The sequence below is a fragment of the Bombus vancouverensis genome, unplaced genomic scaffold (genome assembly GCF_051014615.1).
Source record: "Bombus vancouverensis nearcticus unplaced genomic scaffold, iyBomVanc1_principal scaffold0030, whole genome shotgun sequence".
Classification (NCBI taxonomy): domain Eukaryota; kingdom Metazoa; phylum Arthropoda; class Insecta; order Hymenoptera; family Apidae; genus Bombus; species Bombus vancouverensis.
The window spans coordinates 166008-180802 of record NW_027468921.1 but is presented as its reverse complement, the minus strand read 5'-3'; the positions used below and the strand labels follow the sequence as shown (position 1 = coordinate 180802).

The 14795-nt window shown below is 35.3% G+C and overlaps 1 long non-coding RNA gene across 1 annotated transcript in view; it reads right to left on the bottom strand.

Annotated features, from left to right (window-relative positions):
• The window catches only part of LOC143304331 (uncharacterized), a 67438-nt gene extending 52877 nt beyond the window's left edge, over nt 1-14561 (bottom strand). Inside the window, exons 1-2 of the long non-coding RNA XR_013061048.1 lie at nt 14506-14561; nt 13994-14121 (exon numbers count right to left, since the gene is read on the bottom strand). This is a non-coding gene — a long non-coding RNA (uncharacterized LOC143304331). The remainder of the gene's footprint in view (nt 1-13993; nt 14122-14505) is intronic.
• Between the last annotated feature and the right edge of the window lie 234 nt (nt 14562-14795).

Genomic DNA, 14795 nt, shown 5'->3' with positions numbered 1-14795 from the left:
GTGGAATGCCATTGCCAACGCGAACCGCGTTCGAAAGTTCGAATTGCGCGCACGTGTTTCGATCTCGTCTTAATCAGAAAACTGCATGAACGTTAATCCATTGTATAAAGATGCAAATAAAGCAAGTTATGCCACGGGCACGCAACAATATAAATATAGTTTATGTACCATGATACGAACAATGAAAACCAATATTGCTGGTAATAAAGTTTCGTTGCTGACTACTTAATAATAAAGCTAATCCGCTTTGTGTACACAGCTGACCACCTTTATCCTAGTTAGTTACTCAGTTTTATGAATACCGCAGATTTATTATCTATTCATCGACCTTGATTTAGATTTTCTTTCATCTAATGATCAATTCGTTTTTCAATTGGAGTATTCTATTCTTACCAATTTTCGTTAATTCTCGTCGCAGCATAAAAATTGTTTTAATCCGTGTAATCGCAATTACATCGCCTAACTGCACAATCGACACACGTATTATTTTTATATTAATAATTCGATTCGTTTCGATTTGAGTAAAAGATATTAACTTTTTTCAAAGATATACAAGATTTTATAAATAATAGACGCAAGAAGTTACAAAAATAAGGATAAAAATAGAAAATCTGATACATACCGATTAAGTCGAGAGCATCGTTGGCTTATAAGAATACGAGAAGACCTGTTGTTGCGATAAGATGTAAGTGGACGACGAAGCGATATCAATTAATGGTTCGGAAACACCTTAGGATCGATTGGTGGTTACTGACCAGGTAGCCTGCGCTCGGTATCAAAGAAAAATCTAACGAGAATCTATATCGATATAATTTTTCGCAGCGAATCTCGCAGTGTTAAAAATTCAGAAAGAATATCCTTTCGATCTTATCGGATATTTTTATTCTATTCATTTTCTTCTTGATCGTAATGGCAAAGTATAAATAAAGGAAGATTATATAATATAATAATGGATGAAATCAATAATTTCGAAAATGAAACTCATTTATATCTACATCTATTTTTTGATAGATTTAATTGCGTAATTAAAATCAGTCGCTTCTTTTTATACCTTTTGCCTTTTAAATAAATTTGATAATTTATAAATGGAGGTAAAATAACGGAAATTTTATATTAATTCCGGCGTAATGGTTTGTGAGTAATTTCTTACTAATAACTGGGAAATAATCCTTTCAAAGACAATTTAAAAAACGTAAATGAATATCATAAAGGGAAGAAAACGGAGAAGGTTAATTAATCATTTTTATCGCTCTTTTACAATCATTGCTTGATTCTTCTCTTATCTTGTCCTTATTCGATACTTTATCTATCCAATTTCCATAAGTAGATCTTTTCCAGAGGAAAAATGGGATCCGCATAAATTATGAAATAAAAGTAAAAAATGTACATCGATGGATTAATTCAGACTGAAATCTATTTTCGATTCAATTTATCAACTCGATTAAATTCCTACGTTTAATTCTCGGATCACTTTATTAATACCATATTTCTCCGCGTGTATTTACTGTATAAATTCTTAGAATATATTATTAATTAAATATAACAAAACTTATTTCCCGTATGCCTGTACGAAAAGAAGATAAGAACAGTTCTACGTGAGAATCTATGGAGAAATATTCAGCGTTCGATAAATCGCTAATTGCCAATTAATTAGTTATCTATTATCCATACACTGGCACGATTGATTCTGTTTCGACGATTCGTACGAGTCGTATTCCCTTCTTTCCCAGAATCAAAGGTTAATTAACCTTTATCGTTGACAATATCGCTACTAATTCCACTCTTCGATTTCATATTGTGCCCGATATCGTCTATCTGGCATTGTTCTTAAATACGGTATCAAGCGCAGAGAGGCGTGACGGTGAATTCGATCGAGCTTTCAGGCGCAAATTGTTAAATTTTCACTCGATCATCGAGCCTATTGTCAAACATCGGCGTGCGGATGTAAGCATATAAAGCGTCACGGACTGGACATTGTTTAGACACCGACGAAAACTGCCACGGCGCAAAACAGAATATCGAAAAATGTAATTCGAATGATAGCGAACAGCTTTTGTTTCTTATTTTCAAATGATATTTTCCATTCATGAAATAGTAAATCGAAAATGAATATATTATATCCTTTCTACTCAGTTTGGCGATTTATTTACTTCGGGCATTGAAATAATTGTTTCAGAAAACCGTGAAATATTTCTGCTTGTTCGATCGCACAGCATGCGTGTAATCTTTAATTAACTGCGAATAATAGTAACTGTGGCATTACTAATGGTTCCACTCTTTGATTTCGCTTGTATCGTGTACAACGTTATATCGCGTAACGTATTTTGCGAAATCAACATTTAAAGCGGCACAATTAGAACCATTATTATTATTATTATTATTATTATTATTATTGTTATTATTATTATTATTATTATTATGTAACGCGAAGTTACAGAATGAGCATTGATCGATGTAACTGTAGGAAAGATAGAGGGATTACGGTAGTATTCCCATATTAAAGATATAATTGGAGAAGTAATTGGAATTCTGCAATGTGTATTGTAACAAAGTATTTAATAAAATATGCATTATTTAAAAATTGATTTGAATGCGGATAATGATGATTTCCAGATACACGTTACCTAAATACACGTCTAAAATGCAACGAAGGAAAAATTCGCTAAATTCGCTTTATAAAGTGACTTTATTCTATGGAGCTATTCTAGAGATATTTGACGAGATTTCGACTGAAATACCCGGTCTAGTTTCTAGATAATATGCGTGTTACATTTGTACGCTTGTATAATCGATTGGGAAAGACGCCACTTCCCGAACGAAAGTACGTCTACTGTCAGCATAGAAGATACGTTGATAGCCTGGATATTTTATAGAATAAAGAATAGATTATATATTTCAAACGATATATATTTTTCTTTTTTTTAATCAGAGAGCATCGAGATTATTGCGAAAAAGATGGCCAACGTAGCGAATACGAAACAGAATTCTTTGAAGAAGAAAAACCCAGTAAAAATAATATATAAAATCCTTTACTAACGATGAGAACTAAGTAGATACTTACAATTACGATTCGATATGAACGACGCTATAATATACGATAGTAAAACCATCCCTTCGTCAAATTCGTTTTCATTAAATTTCTTAATAACCGTTTCTCCAAATAACGACGAACGGTACTACTTAAATTTGAAAAATCCTACAAACAGAAGATCGTAGAGAAGATGATGCAAAAGAAATTGCAAAATATTAAAAATCGCAACGACGTGAAATGAAAAAATCAAGAAGATGGTTAAATTGATACTTGGTTTCTCTTTCATCGTTCCCTTTTCCAAATGGAAAGATCGATTGGCTCTATTCGAGTAGATATCCGAAAGATTTAGGACATATTTGAAACGCAGCTCGCACAAAATTTCCTTTTTCGCTGGGACATAACCTCGGAAGCCCAAGGGAACTTCATGGAAAAAACGCCCTGCCCTAAGTGATGGAGTGGCGCAACAGACCGGGGTCAGTAAATACTCCTATACAGATAACCCAATTGCGGCTGCTTGCTTCGAGAAAATCTATCATTATCCTTCAATAATCCTTCTTGTCGTTCACGACTCAATTAAATTGGATAAACGATGATGGGCTTGCAAGCTTTATACTTGTTTAGCATATCATCGAGCGTAATCGTACGCGATACGAACATCTTTTACATCTTATTTTTACTCTTGCGTTAACGTGTTACGGATAATATTGCCAATATCGATCATAAATTTTTTATATTGTAACTAGATTTTATGAGTTTTCTTATTGAATCAATCGAATTGACTATTACGTAGCGTAGATTATTGCCTAGGTAAACCTTGAGGAACGATCTTGTTATCAAAAACATTCTTCAGCTTCTCGAAATCGTTGATTTTTAAATTGTAAGTTAAATAATGTTCTTTCGAATCAGCGTAAATACTTCCGCCGACTTGATTCAAGCAGTGATATTTAAAATCGACGCGACGTTTTAACGAACAAAGCTAAGCCACGTGTACTTCAATTACGATATACTATAGCCAATCTTTTAATGGACCATTTGGACATATTACAACAAATTTTGCTACTAGTCGTTCGTTTTGTCTCGTGATGTGTATACTTTGGTAAAATTCAACCGGGCCTCGGTCTTCTTACACGGTAATTTACCTACGAATAATATTAATAAATCGACAAGTCACATGTCGTAGATTATAGACTTCTTGTTCGTAATTTCGTAATTTTTCATCAAACGAGACAATCAAATAATTTATAATTTGTAAAATTTACTTATGAAATTTCATTTATTTCGTTATTAAACTTGTGAACGCGTTATGCAGGATATTTGTCATATCGATATTAGTGACTTGTAACTTGCGATTTCGAAACTTTCCATTAACAATATTAATTCGATCGTACGGCAGGACTCTGCCGACGTATATCACAAATTCGATGCTTTTCATCGCCGCTTTTATCGTCTATGTATTATTTCATTCGCGTCATACGTGCCTTATAATAACATATAAAATTCCAAATAAAATAAAATTTGCGAAAGTTTCAGATTTTTATATCGAATTAATTATATGGCGTTGTATACGGCACTTATATCGTAACTTGCATGCCTTGTTTTTTCGCAAATTGCCTACATATGACAAACAATGGAATAGTTGATGGTTGTTGAGTTTCCAGAGGTTCGCTACTATGCAATTATGGTTTATTAATTTGAGAAACAAAGTAACAAGACTGGTTACAGAGGAAAAAGGAAGTTAAGTTCGTAAGGAGCATTAGCGCTAGAAAATAATTACTAGCCTTCGTCTATATTTTATACAAAGTGTCTCAAAGTTTCACGCAGCACTAAGGTATCGTGTTACCAATTATACTGTGCTATCATAGTTACTAATGATATCATTACCACCAACGCAGAAAAACGCAAGGAAATGTTTTTTATGGCGTTAGAACATTCTTTACGCTGCCTCGATCTACAACTTTCTTGCGAACTGCAAATTTATGTACTCGTTCCCCTTTAAGAGGTTGAAATTTTATAACTTTCATGCCGCACGGTATGTATTATGCGCAACCTTATACGAGTAGACATAAATAATTCGACGAAAACAGCGAAATTGTTCGAACTCGCCTTAAACATTCAATTAAAAATAAATGTAATATCGTGATGTAATATGTTTACAAAGAGTGGACAATAGAGATGTTAATCAGACAGAAAAAGACGATTGTTGATACCAAACGTACAGAAAACAGCGCAATCCACACTCTCTCGGCAACGCCACTCGCAAACTCTGTCTCCGCTCAACTCGCACTCGGCTTCTCGACTCGCACTCTGCTCCTCGACTCACACTCTGGCCGTTGTCGCATCCTATTGCCTTTTTCCTAGGCCCACCGCACACGTGTTCTGCAGACGCTCGTAGCCAGGGTCACGTAGGTCTTTTCCACGAAACTATGCACTTGAAAAGACCGATGACACATTGATGGGCCCGACGGCGCCTCGGCTCTCGCGACATTGTTCATAGTTCGCCCGATATTTCTTAGGCCTTTCGTCCACGATACTACATAAATAATAATCACTAGCTATTACTCGCGAAGGACTGTGCAAAGAAGTAAACGAATAGCGAAATAGATAATTTTGTATCGTGGAATAATCGTAAAAGATAAATACGATCATTTGGAATCTCAGATATCTACTCACATACATTGTACCGTGTAAAATGTATTAGTTGTATCGATCATCGAAATTGAAAATGTCAACCGAGTGTCTAAAACTTATATAACGTATTATTCGATGGCAAGAACAAGTGGAAAAATCTGTAACATTTGAGCAGTGGTATAAACATAGAAAAGATAATGAAATATTTTTATTTGTACTTGAAGTAAAAGTCGAACCTTTCGAATTAAAAGAAATTAGTCGTTCGATTATTTAATTCGTTCAACGATAAAATTCGCTACTGATAGCAATATTCTTTTAACGTACGTTCTACTTTCGATTACATAGTACGTTACTACAAACCCTTTACAATGTCCTATTCGTCGTTTGATGTATAAATTGGAAAATCGTTAACAAGGATTTTAATCCAATACAATAAATAAACAAAACATTGTTTATAAAAATTCATCGCTTGCAGAATCTGCGTACTAATAAGAAAAGCGTGTAATAGACGTGGCACGATCGATTAATTATACGAACATAATTATACTAAATACAGATATTCCAAGTAATTTCGTTGTTAACTATTGCAACAGGCAGACTGTTATCCTAGTCGTCTGAAGATTAATCTGGAAACCAAGATCCTTCTCAAAGGATTTAATTACAGATGTAACACCTAAGGATAATCGTTTAACGCGTAGTTATATTTGCAAATTTCTATACGACGGTGTTCCTTCGCATTACACTAACGTAGATACGGAACGATTCTTTATCGATCATTTACGAGATTTCATGATAAAATCGAATTAGTTACAAAAACATGTCACTCTTTACCGCGCGAAGATGAACAAAAATATAAAAATATATCAAAACTTCTAACCTTTCCGGACAATCCGATACTTTGCTACTAAGAAACGATTACCCTTGTCGTTGCATTTTTCATACCGTTTTGCGTAATAACACGCAACCCTGTTGCATTTGTCGATATCATACTAACAACAGATTTATTACGGAAAGTTGCGCTTAAAAAACAGGGATGTTTAAAAAGCACTCGCAATTTCCTGTCCGCGTGAAAAATTCAATGTTTTATTTTCTTCTTTGTTTCTCAAGTATGGATCGATCGAAGCGGATCAGTCCCGCCAGGAAACATTACGTGGCTCGTGTCAGACAGAGAGACGCGATACGGTCCTGAGAACGCATCGGCCCCGTGCATATCTCCGTTAACCACGCTTTTCTCTTTCCGTCTTTTGTCGCGATATTCGCGAAGCGGTGTTAACAAAAATTAATGATCCGGCGTGGCGCTTAAAAATTTTTACAAACCGTAACTAAAACGAACGTGAATGCATGCGAAGAGACGTACGAACCGATACATTTATAATTTTATTCACCGATACATGCTTCCACTTTAATTCGATATGCTGCTGCAAGCTTCAGTTTCATAGATGAAGATTCTGATTAAAGAACGGAAAAGGGATGAAACTGGCGGCGGTCGCTCTTGCCTTTTGCTCGTTGCTCGATCGAGGCTAATAAAATCGAAATGTAGTTGGTTAAGGTCGTTAATTAAGTAACGAGTACCCTGTCGTTAATAGTAGGAGACATTGAAATTGATATTCAAACGAATAGCGTTCGTTATTTTTATGTTAGAACAGTGGAATTACGTGCTCGCGTGAAAAGATGAAATATCACGTGACCATACTATTGATTAAATTCTGCTGTTAAGTCTGTTAGTGGAATTAAAGCACTATTCAGTGTTAAAATGTTATAAAGCATAAATTTTTAGTTTAGCTATTACCATGCTGTACTATCAATTTTTACTATTATTATATTTATATTATAGAATAGAGTTATTTGGACTTTTTAAGAATTGCACAGGAATCACGGATTTTATAATTAACAATTTCATGGATTTCTAAAACTCAAGACTTTCGCGAATTACATACGTAGGACATTAGAGCTCTCAACTCGAAGAACTCGAAGAACTGAGAAAACTTTGACATATCAGGATTGTTAGAAATTTTGTGGAATCGTTGTAAATAAAGCAACGTTGTTGCTTTTGTTAAATACGTTTTGTTATCCACGAGTAAGCAAATAAAATCAAAAAGTAAAATAAAAATCGAGCTATTAGAACTGCGTGAGAACCTCGATATTTACGAAAATGATTTTCGTAAAGTACGAGCATGCGCTTGCGGTAATACCGTGTCACACTCGAGAATAGCCAGATCCTTATAAAGTATATCAGTCGATAGAGAGACTTTTTATTCCTACGTTTTAATGCTCTTTTGATGCCGACAAGGGCGGACTTTCTTCAAAGGACGAACAAAGGAATTCGTAATTCACGTTGGGTAGCTCGCGCTATGCCACTGACTTCCGGACACTCCCACCTATCATTCAAACAGAAGTTTTACGCGGGGTGTGGGCATCCGTTTTAAAAGCAACTATACTTCCGAGTTTCGATACAAGGTATACGGTTTTATATGCACGATAACGTGTACCAACATTCTGCATTTATACTTATATTGGTCTTACTTAACGCTACTTTTAATGTATCTAATCGCTTCCTATGCTTCCTGATAATATTTCCTATCCGCTTTTCTTCGTTTCTTCTTCGCCATTCTTCGCAGATATAATTTTAGTCTAAATCATATTTGATGCTATTATCGACGTTATCGTCAAAATTACAATCGACCATTCCAAATCTTTAGCAATGCGGATGTTCACGCAAATTCACACTTTTATGAACGCAATCAAGGAAACGGTACGTGAGCAGAGATTTGTTCCATTCTCTAAACCTTAAAATTTTGGATATTTTTTGTAGATCTTACGTAGACTGTAAGTCTTTATCGTAAATATAGTTGTATGGAATAAAAGTAACGACGTAAAACTTATTTCGTTCAAATGCAACATTATACATCAATGGTACACTTTAATAACGTTTTCGTGTGTTTTCACGTAATTTTTAATTATATGCGAAATATTCAAAGAGACGTAGGAGGAGGACATTCTGTACGTGTTTATCGTGTAAGGATAATAAAGGAAATTGAACGTTAGTTAACCAGTACAAAAATAGGTATAATTAGGAAGCCGGTATAACGAGCTTAAAAACTGAAATATTTTCCATATTTTTTTAGGTAACTAACTGAAACGGGTCTTTCCTTACGGAGGCTAATTACGAGTGTAGCGTATTTATATAGTAAGGATTTAGTATCAGAAAGTTTGAAAGCTTGGAACAAGATTTTATTACTTTCTAGAAGGAAAACGTATATTCGACCAACATACATACGTGCGATTGCGTGCTGTATGTATTTACGTATAATAATTAACAAGTCGCGTTACGAACGGATTACTAGTTAATAATCGTTAAGTATAAAAGCTACTATTTTGCTATCTTTTTTCTATATATTTTCTACAATTACCTTCAGCTGTTCTACTACTATTTTGTTATTGAAAATTGTTTTTCTATAAAAACCGAGAAACGTGACTTGTGATTTTCGTTTTTCTACTCTTCGTACGTGAAAGTTCTTAGCTCACAGTGAACGTTTCATTCAAAATTCATACTTTAATTGGTAATAGCAAACGAACGATGTTCCCTCATTATTCCATACACTTCGATTCTACGTTATACGTTGAAAATGGTAACTGCTATTTATCCGATTTGGCAAAAATGAAACGGCAGTTTTGGTGGAATCGAAGTCGAGCATCCAACGTAAGATATAAATATTTTAGGCGCGAGTTGTTCCGCTAGAAAATGGCGATTGTGGATTAACAGGTCGGTAATCGAGAAAAGTCCTCGTGATATTGAGACACGACGTGCATTTAGACTCACGGCGCGGTAGCTAACGACGTTTAACGGTAAACTCGTAGTTGTACAGTTGATTTCGCGTAATGCCACGTTAGCCGCAATATGGAAATCCGCGCTGCGTGAGGATAATACCCTGTCATATTGTGAGTGCCGCATAATATCATATTGCAAAACATTACAACGCAGGTGTGTGCATGTAGGTGAAACACGTTGTCGGGCTATTCAACCAATCTCTTCGCTATCCCTCTCTCTTCTTCCCTCTTATTTCCTTCCGTCGGAATTTTTGCTTTCCCCTTATTAATCGCGGCAACCTTCTTGCCGTCGCGTTAATAATTACCAGCTGGCTGATCACGTGGTTTTGTTTCGGATTCTACTTAGCTTTTCCTTTGAAACTCGAATTATGATTCGAAAAGGGAAAGAGAGAAGGTAAAACACGGAGCTGAAGAAGCGACGCTCCGGCCGGCCCGTGAAATAAAAGGATCTCTTTTGAACAATTAGCTTCCGGCAGATATAAATATTGAGACAGCATTAACCGAAGAACTTTCTTTAGCATCGCGCGAAATATAATCAAAGGAAGGGAAATTGAAGGAGACTCGCGCCAGGGATGAATACTGCTTTCTGTCGTTTCCATGTAAATAAAAGATAAATTATCATACGATCTAGTTATAGTTATAACGTTAATTAAAGAACTTGAATGGATAACGTTCGCTTTTTTTTTTTTGATATTTTACATTCGTCTCGGATCGGACAGTACATCGTATAATGCAATACAAAATTTGCGCGGTAAAAGTAGAATTAGAATTACGAACACAATTTAATCTATTCGTTTTAAAGTTGAAAAATTTGAGAAAAGGATATGGTTGATTAAAAGAATGACGTTGTTGCAGCATACGATTTTAATTACCATTGAGATATGACTTTTAATCGCACGTATTTCTTATTGTCGTTTATTCTATTTATATCGCTATTTCATTGTTCGTCTTTATCGTTACTACTCGGTGATTGAAATTTCTAGCGCTCTAATCGACACGAACGTACTATGTATTTGATTGATTTGTTGTAACAGATACAAAAGGAAGCAGTATCAGTTACGGTCCGGTTAAATTAATTCTGATAATCCTACACATGTAACGTGCTCTAATTACTACAAATAATATTATTAGAATAGATTATTAAATCGTCCAAATTAATTAACTTATTGACAGATTTAACAATCACATTTAAACACTGCTGACGCGATTCAACGATGTAATATCACATTAATCGAGCGATTCGAACAATGAAAATTCATGGAATCGTCAAATCGTTACAGTTAGATGATACAGTTATACTGTACATGTGAATGTGTGCGTAAGCGTCAGAGGGCGTCCAGGTCTCAGTTGAGACAAAAGACGATTGGAGCCTGTTAGAAGAATCTAGAAGAGTCGGTTGACAACAAGCGTGCGTGCAAGAAGGTTATCGAGGTCTTCGGAGTGTAATATATAAGTATAGCTGTTGTGTGCGAAATAAAGTGAACTATTTGTATTTCCGAATCCTCTCTATACCTTAACAATTTCGTAAAAGTTCGTATATACGCGTGCAATTAATAACGATGAATATTGTATCGAATACTAACTATGTAATATAAATTATAGTTGAAACAATTGAATTCCCTTTTTTTAAAAAACCGAAACGATAGAACGTACAGGTCAACTCGGAACTTCTGAAACGTAATTGCATTTTACCAATATAATCAATCGAAAGTTAAACTATTTTAATCTTCGGCAGTACAATGCTGTTCGTTTTCGTCGAATGCGAACTTGGAGATTACGAAGCGATCGTGAGTACAGACAGATCGATCGTAATCTGACTACGAACTTCTGTATTCGTCGCATAAATCTAGCTTATCTACCAAGCCGCGGTACAGTCTCCACGCCTTCTTGTCCGGCTAGTTTTTGTTTTAACCCGATACGTTCATCCCTTTCTCCGACGATACATACAAACACTTGTCTTTTAACTTTTACTATCTGTTATATACATCGGCCAAAGAAAAGAAGTACTACTACTACTACAAATACTAAAAGCGAGCGTAGTGACAAAGTAGTAACAAGAATGGCTTCCCGGGCTCTGGATAGTCCAGAGGATGGGGAGTCATTGGTACTTGCCCTCTTCTATGGCAGTTTGCCGGTCCTCTTCGGCTCGTAACCTCTTCTTTCTTCGGGCGCAATGCCCGCTGAAGTTTCATGTAAGCTCGAGACTTTCAAAATCGCAAACCAAAAAATAAAGTATAAAGGTGAAATAAAAACATAAATCGCGGAAGCTGATCCGAGTGCACATGGATGAACAACGATCATATAGCGATCGTTGTCCGTTTGCATTTGCATGCTCGAGCAATATTAAAGTTCGTTTCGAAAACTACTCGCGATCACGACCGCGAAATTAAAAAAATCGACGGACAAAGCCAGAGACGATGACATGTTTCATTGGTGCCAGCTATACCGTCGATTATTCGAATGAAATTCCCTGAAACAGGTTGGTCACTCGAAAACGCGTCTAACCGATCAGAGGTTCACCTCCACAGCGTGGTTACGCTTAATCGTGTAGCTAATATTACCACGAATTGTGATTGTATTGATACGTCTCCACATTTTTCGTATCTTAAGTTGTAGCGAATGAGAAAAACGACGCAATTCCACAGCCTAACCACACACATACACAATATGGAAAATACGTCGTGCACGATACCCTAACACATGGTCAGCAGCTGAGAAATTTTTGCATTAATTATAGTCATCGTGCCCAATGTCTTTTTCCCATTCAAGTAACACCTGAGCACGTGAATGACATCCTGACAATGGGCACGGCAATTGTTAAATCTGAAAATCCTAATCTAAAAGCATGATTAGTTTGTCTCATTTGTATTTAACGGACTAACGTCCTTTGATTTTACATTTTATTACTTCGTTTTGGATTATAATAACTCTGCTTTATTAATTTAATAAATTACTGAAATTTTAATATTATCAAAAAAGTAACATTAATTGAAAAAAGACTAAGACTCGATGAAATAGAATAATTGTCTCTAAATGCATTACCAAGATAGAAATAATCTTCGGCAATCTCTTCGTCAAAGCACATTTCCAAAAATGCAGAAACAGTGTTACGACCGTTCGCGGAGAGACGCGGTCGCGAGAAAAACGCGTCAGCGAGAGGCGTAAATTCTCGCTACGATTCGGTGAATCGACGCCGCGAAGTAGTCGTTCCCCTGTTTCGGTTAAGATAACAGAGGTGGTTAAATGAATATGACACAGTAGTAAGTTATATTTCACCGTTTATTCCAACAACTTATAACGAAGACAGTTACGCTGATGCGTATGTACGAGATGAGTGAGTGACTGATCTGCGGGTGTGTATACCCGGTGGAAGGACGTTGACCGTTCGAAGGATGTAAAATCAGTACTGTCTTGGGAGACGATGCTGTGTCGGAGGAAAGCTAAGGATGGGTGTGTCTAGCGCACGGGACCATCGGATTTGTTCGTGACGATTTTAGTTAGGAGAGTGAGGGAGTAGGCTTCGTCGTTAATTGGTTAAACGAAGGGTCTTAACCGCCCTCGAGAGAAAGTGGTTAGTGGGAGGAAAGTTGCAGCGTACGTGAGAAAAACTAACTTTCCATTTTCAGCCGTGGTAGACAATAGTCTCTAGAAATTCCTCGGAACCAGATGTTTGTTTCGTTTGAAGGACCTTTTCTAGGAAATCTATGAGATTTATGGAAGGTACTTGAAACTATGGAGGATACGCTGCGAGTATCCGAAGACATCTGGTTGCCATATTGCCCGCGGTGTGTGGCCTGGGCTAGGTAGAGTGTTACGCGACGTAACAAACAGTGTTCAAAATTATTGCTTTGTTTCAAAAATCTGCCTGTCGCGAAGTTTCTTCTTGCACATAAAATTTCACAGATTCTTGTACGGAAAAGAAATAAATTTTAATTCATATTTTAAATTCTACTTACGTTTATAGTATCTGAAGTCAAACAAAAGAATGTGATATATTACAATTAATATTGTCACAAAATGAATGTATCGTTTATTGCATGTATCGTCATTATCATTGAGTAAAAATAGCATCTTTCATTCCAACGAAATCGGAGGGCATCCGATTTTTCCTTCGGTACCTCTTATTTATACTAAAATTCATTGCTTAAGATTAAGTGTATTTATGTCATACAAGTATATTCGTCTAGATATTTGCCTTTTGCAAATATTTATACTGAATACTATTATACATATTTGTCAGTACCACGAATATATTCTCAAATTTATATGTTTAAACTAATTATTAAAAAATTAATGATTATAATCGCGATGTGTAAGAAGACCTATCCTGAACTAATAAATAAAGCGATGAAAAAAAATGTTACTACTCACGGGTGTAAAAAATACCCGCGGTCACTATGCTCGCAAAAAATTCCACATAATACAACCAGTCACCCGTGCCGATTCGGACCTTTCATCCTACGACATGATTGAGTGACCGGAGGAACAAAAACGCATGCGACTCACCATTAGAAGCGGAGAAGCGGAAAACGTTCCCATCGACACTGCATTATCTCAGCAAATATCATTTCAAGGACTAACATCAGGCAGGAACTGTCGAAAATCCAATGGTGGAAATGGAGGTTATGAAAAATCTGTTACAAAACAAAACACGATAAGTGATCGCTGATTATTTGGAATGTTGGAGATTGTGAAAAATGGAAATTTATTACACTCGTAACATTAGTAATAATAAAGATTGAAATTCTAATAAACATCCATAAATGTAAAAACTTAAACTCTAATATAAAAGTTTAAAATCTAGAAATCAGAAGTCTAACGATTTTTTAAATATATTAGTCATTTGTTTTATAATTTGGTATTAAGACTTTAACACTTTTTTTATTTTAATAGAAGAATAATCTTAGAAAACCCTAACCTATGAAATTTTGAATCAAATTGTATTTCTTAATCAATAGTATTCAAAGCAAAATATACAGAATACACATAATTCAAGTAAGATATCTGAAGTTACTTACATTCTTGGCTTTTGAGCCACCGTTGGAGTATTCCCAAAAAGACAAAGAAGTTCAAGCTGTGATATGTCTATAACAAAACAGAAAATATCATTAATATTGTTAATACACAATAATAAGCATGGAAATTTAACAACAATAAAGACTAAACTCTAATAAGTATATAAATTGAAACTCTAATATAAAAGTTTGAGAATAAAACATTCACTGATTTTTGATACGTATCAGACAGTTTTATTGTACCTTAATGTTAAGATTTTAAGACTTTATTTCAATTAAAAAGGACATTTACA